The sequence below is a fragment of the Balaenoptera acutorostrata genome, chromosome 15 (assembly GCF_949987535.1).
Source record: "Balaenoptera acutorostrata chromosome 15, mBalAcu1.1, whole genome shotgun sequence".
Taxonomy (NCBI): Eukaryota; Metazoa; Chordata; class Mammalia; order Artiodactyla; family Balaenopteridae; genus Balaenoptera; species Balaenoptera acutorostrata.
Genome location: NC_080078.1, coordinates 28,359,916 through 28,368,947, shown reverse-complemented (window position 1 = coordinate 28,368,947; position 9,032 = coordinate 28,359,916).

The window sequence follows — 9,032 nt, the reverse complement described above, 5'->3', positions numbered from 1 at the left end:
TGTTTCATACTATGCTCTTCATTTCCCATGCATTATTTCATTCTCTCTTCATAATAATCCTAAAAAGTAGGCACTTATTCCAATTTTACAGACAAGGAAAATGAGGTTTCAGGCTCAGAGAACTAAAACAATGTGACCAAGATCACACAGCGAGTAATTGGTGGACCAGGATTTGAGACCATGCTTTTTGTTTGTTGATTTTTAAATTTTTATTTAATTTTTATTTTTTAATTGAAGTATTGTTGATTTATAATATTGTGTTAGTTTCAGAGACCATGCTCTTCAGTGTATAGACATGCAATGAGCAAATGAGTAAATGAATGTCCAATGAATTAAATTACAGCAAACCTTACCTCTAATTGTATGAGCAAATCATATTTTCTCAACTCTCCCACCCTCCCCTGGCAACAAGTGTGAATGTTGGTAAATAATGAAGGTAAACAATGTCAACTGTGAAGTCAAACAGAGCTTTATTCTAATGCAGGCTTGCAGCGTTTTAGCTCTGTGACCTTGGCCAAGTTAGATAACCTTGCTAAGCCTAGTTTGCTCCTACAAAACACCAGGAATAATGAGCACATCGCCATCTTCCAGTTAATACAAAGATTCTCCTAGGGTATACAAGTAAAGTGCTTAGCACGATGCCTAACACTGTGGATAAATGTTTAATCGTTGGTAGTTAACGTTATTATAACATAGAGTTCTAGAGAGCTGGATTTGAGTCCTGGTTCTGTTACATACTAGCTCTGTGACTACAAGCAAGGTACTTACCTCTGTGTAAAATGGGCATCGTAATATCTCCTTTGTCAAGAGGGTTTTTTAAAAGGTTGTATGGCAGTGGTTCTCAAGTGTCGCCAAGCAGACATTTGGCAATGTCTGGAGACATTTTGGTTGTCATAACTGAGGGGGGCTGCTCCCGGCATCTAGTGACTAGAGGCCAGGGATGCTACGAAATATCCTATAATACAGAGGACAGCCCCACAGCAAAGAATTATCTGGCTTCAAATATCACTAGTTCCAAGGGTCATAGATCCTGTTGTATGGGCCCTTCAGCAAGAGCCAGGGCCCAGTAAGTGCTAGCTATTATTATTTCTTGCCTCTTTGAGCTTTCATTTCAATCAATGTGTTTTTTCTGAGAGCGTTTTTCAGCTTTAAAATTCTCTGATCCAACATAATGTAAAATTTATCTACAACTACATGTAAGAGACAAGTAGGATCTGAACATTGTTTCTGAGTGTTCTCATCAAGACCAATTGAAAACAATGATCTATTTTGGCAAAATGGAACATTTATTTTTGTTGTTACTTGAAGTTTTATAGAAATTTTACTTTAGAACTACAGTTGAGTAGAAAAGCTTATAAAAGCTAGTTTTCTTCCCCCCATTTTATATTAAAAGAACAATGCTAGAGAGGAACTATTTGTGCTGTAATCCCATCCCTATTTCCAGGGGTTTCATAAAACTCAAGGTTTTTTGAGACAAGAAATGTCCACTTGTTACAGATTTTTTTTTCTGAAAAGTTATGATTATGGGCATATTTGTCCACTTGTGTTTTAAGAGTTAAAGTTGACGTATCAAGTCATCTTTTCCCTGGAGATGAACCTTTTTTTAGATTATATATTTTCTTTTTATAATAGTAACACTTAATCGTTGTGGAAAACTTGCAGAGTCTAAAGAAATATTAAGGAAAAGGAGGAGGAGAAAAAGAAAACAGGCATAATCTTATCACCCAAATATACCCAAATAAAGTACTGTTAATATTTTGGCATATTTCTTGCCAGTGTTTTTTCTCTAAGCATTTCTTTAGACAATCAAAATGATACTATATAAAGAGGTTTTTTCTTACCTTTCTCACTTAAGATCACAGTATAAAAATTTCTCCATGTTATAAAAATACTTCCTAAATATTTCTAGGGCTGTAGAATGTTTCATTATATTAATGGATACTTTTAAAATGTATACCACTTCTAAAAATATTTCATTACAGGATAAATTAGTTGCAAAATATCAAAAAATACAGAATTATACCAAATAAAAATTAAAAATTAACCCCTCACTCCTCAAAATCTCTTTCTTTAGTTGTAACTGTTTTGAACAATTTCATGTGTATCTTCCAACATGGTGTTTGTGGCAGTCAGTAGTGTTGTTTGAATATTTTTAGTTCCAGGCACATAGCATGATTGTGCTTGTTGGCTAATTTATGTTTTGATTAGACCATGTGACTAGTTCTGGCCAATGAATTGTGAGTATTTAACTACTGCTGTAAGACCCTTCAGTGCTTTTGTCCCCTCTGCCATGATAACTGGTGATGTTCCAGTGAGTAGCTGCTTCATTAGCCAAGTTCCAGAGAGAAGGTGACACAAGGCAGGGCTCCCAGATAACTCATGATGAACATGCAGAGTAAGTGAGAAATAACACAGATTGTTTCATTTAAGAGTTGTCTGTTACAGCAGCATAACATATCCTATCCTTACTAATAGAGCAGTGTATGTAATGCACAGCCAATGTTTGTATTTGGGTATTTATACATACACACACACATACACAAATTGACTGTAGTGTACATTCTTTTGTAACTTGTTTTTTTCCTTTATTGCTAAGAAATATTATTCAAAAGTTGTTGATTATTCAAAAGTTGTTGATTGAGCATCTACTATGTCTTGGTACTTTTCTAGATATTGAAGCTGTATCAGTGAACCAAACAGAAAAAAAAGCCTAGCTTCAATGGAATTTTTTTTTATTGCTTTTTTCTTTCTTTTTTTTTTTTTTTGGCCATGTAGTGTGGCATGCAGGATCTTAATTCCCCGACCAGGGATTGAACCCTTGCCCCCTGCAGTGGAAGCATGGAGTCTTAACCACTGGACCGCCAGGGAAGTCCCCAGTGGAATTTATTCACATGAATATTTTTCCATGTTTATACATATATATTGACCTTATTACTCTTAACAGTTGCCTATTATTCTATTGTATGGATGGACCACACTTTATTTAACCATACTTCTTTATTTTTTTAACCATACTTCTATATATGAATATTTAGGTTATCCCAGTTTGTCTCTTGAAAAACAAAACTGGAATAAGTATCAACATACACGTATTTTGAGTCCTGAGTATCACAGGTACACTTGTGGATACACCCTAGTTTACTTAATTGGACACATGAGCCAATATGTGTCCTACATTTGGACACATTTTCCTACAATTGGACACATGAACCATTTCCAGTTTTTTTTTTGTATTTTCCATGCAGTGGTTTTATTGTTAACAACTATTTGTTTGAAACTTTTGGGCTATGTGGGGGTTATTTATTTAAGATAGAGACTCCAAAGTGGTACTAATGGATCAAAGGGTTTGGGCATCTTCAAGGCTGTTGATGCATGTTGGCATGATTCTATTTTATAGACTCCTTTTTCAGCAGGAATTCTCCTGGTGTCTGTGGTTGTTTTACACATAGAGAGTGACAGGGATCTGAATTGCCCATCATCAACTATTCCTCCTCAAGGCTATCTAAGGAACCAATCAATCTAGGCATGAAAAAGCTCAGTTAATACTGATAGACTAATTTTTTTAGTGGTTAGCATTTTGCTTATTTTCTTTAGTTTTATTTTCTAAGCATTGATGTATTTCTTTGTTTTTAAACAAAGTTGTTACATTGGATACTTCACACATAAGATTTCACACCTGAATTGGCCTTGAGCCCAGTAGGGCACACCTACTGGGTTTCCCTGATGAGTTCTCTTTCTTACTCTCCAAGACAATAGTCCATATCTTCTCCCCTCATCTTCCCACTGCCATACCTATCACCTCCCTGCATCTGTACCACTTTCCCCCTTCCCTCCCTCCAATGGTAATGATGGGACAGACTGTGATACCCACAAAAGGAGCCCCTTACCTTGTGCATTGCATCCTCTTCCCTCTTACCTGTTCAGCAGACAGTAGTTCTCCTTCTTGCTACTCTGTCTTTCCCTTCAGCATGCAATGCTGGAGAGATTTTTGTTGTAGCAGAAGTTAAGCTACAAAAGTGCCTGGTCTTCCTCTCTGGAAAGGGAATAAAAAAAGAATGCAAAGGGCAACATCTTGTCAGGTTTTCTAACCGAATCAGGACCCCTCTGAAACAATGTAGGCTGCAGCTGTCCTCTCCTGGAGAGTTTGCCTGTGGGACAAAGCAGCTGCTGCCTGCATTGCAGGATGCCCCACACAAGCTGTGGGTTTCTAACTGCCCGTGGTTACTCTATTCCCAGCCCCCAGAGTGGCTGGTATGACATTCAGAATCCCTAGTTTTCATGAGATCCGCAGAGCAGATGAACTGGAAAAATGAAATCCTATCGTCTCACTCTTCACACAGTACTGTTATAGGCTTTCTCAGTTAAATAAATATGCAGAACTCCAAGATAGGTTGATGGGCATTGGGAGTGTTTCTTCTTTGGGACATTCATTCATTTGTTCTGCAAATTTCTATTGCATGTCTACTTTGTTCCAGGCATTGCTTTGGGGGCTTGGGATACATGAGTGAATAAAACAAAGACATCTGTCCTCATGGAGCTTACATTCTGTCAGGGGAATTCAGACAATACATATAATAGACGGATGATATAGTGTGATTGAAGATGATATTGATGCTATGGAAAAAGACAAAGTAGAACAAGGCAAGGGGGACTGAGCACACTACAGCTGGGGAGAAGGAGGGTTGCATTATTAAATAGGGTGGTCAGGGTGGCCCTCATTGAGAAGGTAAAATTTCAGCAAAGATCTAGAGGAGGTGAGAGAATTAGCCAAGTAGATATCTGTGGGGGAAGAGTGTCCCAATAGAGAGAAAAGCTAGAGCAAAGGCTCCAAGGAGGTGGAAAGGAATGCTTGGAACATGCAAGAGCAGCAAGGAGACCCATGTTCCAGGAGCAGATGAGCAAGTGGAGAGTAGTAAGAGAAGCAGTCATAGCGGTGATAGGAGTACATTACATAAAGTCCTTTTATGCCATCCTAAGACCTTTGGTTTTACTTTGAGTGAAACAGGGTGCCACTGCAAAATTTGGAGCAGAGGCATGACATGATACGACTTATATTTTTAAAGGCTCGCTCTGTCTGCTGTGTTGAGAATTGACTAGAGGAAAGGAAAGAAGCTGGGAAGCCTGTTAAGAGGCTATTGCTGGGATCCAGGCAAGAGTTAACGATGTCTCAGAACAGGATGCTAAAGGTGGAGGCAGAGTCAAGTGGTTGGGTTCTGAATGTATTCTGAGAACAAAGTCAACACAATTTTATGAGAGCTTGGATGCCAAGAGAAGACAAGGACGCTTCTGAGATTTTGTCCCGAGCCACTGGAAGGATGGAGGTGTCAGGACATGAGATGGAAACAATGGTGCAGTTTTTTGGGGAGAAGATCGGGAGTTCAATCTGGGGCATGTTGAGTTTGAGATGCCTGCTAGATACCCAAGTAGAGATGCTCATAGACAGTTGGATAAATGCATCTGGGATACAGGGGAAAGGTCTGGGTTGAAGTCTACAAAGCGCACAATGTTTTTTTCTATTTCTATGAGTCAAAGTTTCTGTTATTCAAAAGCATATTAACCACCTGTTTTGGTTTGTTTGTCTTCCAAGTGTCTCTCATCAGTAATAATTAACGTTCAGAACGCCGAACACAAGACCTATAAAACCCTCAAATACCTTCTGATTCATTGGTGAAATAAAATCAAGTTACGAGGATTCATGATCTCTTCATGGCATGTATGGTGGCACCAAGAGTATTTAACTCATTGGTCCCCAATTCTGTCTGTACAGAGAAGGGAAAGTGTCACGAGTGAAATAGCTTTAGAAGGAAACAGATCTGCGCTAGATTCTTAGTGCTGGAACTTTTCCGCTATGAAGAGTAATTAAACATTTCTGAATCCCCAAATCTTCACTGTAAAAGGGGAATAACACCCATCTTGGAGGGATATCAAGGAAAATGCCACACTTGATACTTTATAATCATTGTTTTTGTGATTTACACCTTGCCCATAAGGTGGGTGTCTAATAAACCATCTAATTCCAGCTCCTCCTCTTCCCACCACCCACAGAATGCCTAGCATATAGTAAGTGTTCAATAAATGCTTATGGTTCATGACTCAGACGACCCCCACCCCCTCAGAGGAATCCTCATTTCTCTCTCCATTCTTCTGCTATATATTTGTTTGTTTCCCTGCCACTATGTGGCCTGACATGACACATGTACCTGTCTACTCTCTGCCTCACCCGTGACATGTAAGCTCCAAGAGGGTAAGAAATTGCATTTATTCAATCCCTGTATCTCTAGTGCCTAGGACTGTGTCTGGTACATTGTTGGGGTTCAACAAAAGTTTGTGGAATAAATTAGGAGATGAATGAATGATTTCAGCCAACAAACCAACTCTACCATTTCCTAGACAAAGTGAAACTTCAAGGATCATCAAACAAATCACCTTGAAAAATCCTCTGCCCAGAAAAGGACAGACTGGACATTGTTTCCAGCAGTAAGGGTTTACAAATTAATTGATTTTTCTGACTCAGTGTGGGTTTCAACCATTTATCTGAAAGTGCCCTAATATAGTCTTTGAATTACTCTAACAATAAGAGACACAAAAGCTGGGATCATGAGTTAAACACTTAGTTGAGCCATCTCTATTAGCCCCTCATGTTTATTGCCTGTCAGTATCACCTCTGCAGTGCCAGCTTCAATGCACATTTGGTTCTTCTGGGGACAGATGCGATGAGTTTTCTCCCCATTTCCCTCCCGGCTCGTTTGAGAAAACTGCAGACCTGCCCTTTGGTGACATCACCTGCTCTCAGATCAAGAGCCTTTGGTGGAGGCCTGCCAGACCTTCTGAAGAAGGCTGCCGCCTTGTCCTAGCCCTGGTGTGCCACCCGCTCCTGCAGCAGCAATATTTAATAACACGAAGAATACCAAGCCCAGCTGGTGAGTCACTGTTGTGAGTGACCAGCCAAATTGAAATCTCCTTTAACAAAACGGCCTTGAAACGCAGGAAGAAAAAAAACCACTCCTTTAATTTCCACTTTTAATGGGGATGCTATGCATTTCCAGGGACAATGCCTGCGCTTTCTTCTTCCTGGTTGATGTCATAAAACGCCTCCGAATCCGCGTTAGGTTCAGACTTCTTTCTTAACCCAGTGTTCTGCAAACTTCAGGCATGTGCAAACTGTCTTCTGTCACTTTCTTTGCCCTGTCTGCATACCACCTGCATGACTATTTACTTCCTAGTTTTCTTTACTATAACTCACTTTGGTTACTTAAACATCTTCGTTCAAAAGACAAAAATTTCATCTCGCTCCTCCTGATTCTGGTAAACCAGTATTTCCTACCAGAAATAGACATGTGTAAAATTAGAGGGGAAACCAAAATACTATCAATTCTTGTTAAACAGTTTCTGTGGTCTGCTGGGGACTCTTGAGGCTGGGATTTGGGATGTCTCTGATAAAGAGGGAGAGTGGAAAGCATTAGGTGTTAAAGATACGGTGACTGCAGATGGAGATGGTCTCATGAAGTGAACTGAGGAGGGAATACAGACGAGGGGCGCCTTTGTGGTAATCCGTTCTGAATCAAGATTGTGGTGGTGGTTACACAAAGCTATGCATGGAATAAAATTGCACAGAGCTATGCACGCACACGCACATAGACGTGTCAAAAAACTGGTGAAATCTGAATAGGGTCTGTAGTCTGGTTAACAATATTGTACCAATGTCAATTTCCTGGCTTTGATATAGCACTTAAGATGTCACCATTTGAGGGCTTCCCTGGTGGCGCAGTCGTTAAGAATCCACCTGCCAATGCAGGGGACACGGGTTCGAGCCCTGGTCCGGGAAGATCCCACATGCCGCGGAGCAACTAAGCCCGTGTGCCACAACTACTGAGCCTGAGCTCTAGAGCCTGCGAGCCACAACTACTGAGCCCGTGTGCCACAAGTACTGAAGCCCACGCGCCTAGAGCCTGTGCTCCGCAACAAAAGAAGCCACCGCAATGAGAAGCCCGCGCACCGCAACGAAGAGTAGCCCCTGCTCGCCGCAACTAGAGAAAGCCCATGCGCAGCAACAAAGACCCAACACACCCATAAATAAATAAATAAATAAATTTTTTTAAAAAAGATGCCACCATTTGAGGCAGCCAGGTGAAGAGTTTGTGGGATTCCATGTATGGCTTTTGCAGCAACTTCCTGTGGCCCCACACATTTTTTTTAAGTTGCATATTTTAAAAAAGAGTACTGTTCCCCCATGTGGCTTGATTCTGTGTATCACCTAAAATCTACAAGTGTATTACCAGTGGTATATGTCCCCCTCTGGGCAAAAATTGCTTTATTATTTTTTGGAAGTAAAAATCTAAGAAGAAGATACATTTATCAGACTTTGAAACCCTCAAGTGTAGGATGCGTTACTGTAAGAAGCAAGACAGCATTGTGGTTTAGAAGCTTGGGTTGGGGGGTCCCATCAGAACTAGGGTGAATTGCAGATTCACTCTACCAGTAGTGAGACCTCAGGCCACACTCTTAGCCTCTCAGAGCCTATGTTTCTTTGGTTGAAAATGAGAATAAGAACGTGGTACTTATATCATAGGTTTTCTAAGGGGATTGTATGAAATCATTCAGATAAAGCACTTAGGATACTGCATGACACTTAATAAGGCTCAATAATTATTTGCCTTGTCCTAACTTCTTTATCATCTTCTTTCTCTTATTCTCCTCCTTCCCATCACCACCACCACCAGCAGCATCTTCACCTCCGCCATAATCATCACCATCATCATCATCATTATCATGTACCAAGAGGAACTAGCATTTGGGAAATACTAACTTCATCTCATTTCACAATTAAGAAAACTAAGAACCAGTGAGAGTAGTTGACTTGTTCTAAGTAATAGTGTGAAACTAATGTCATACCTGGAATTAGAACTCAGTTCTCTCTGATATTCTGTCTTTTTTTTTTTTTTTTTCCACACACACACACTGTATTTTATTTTTACAAGAGATAGATAGACTGACACCAAGCATTGTACATGGATGACCACAACAAAAGCAAC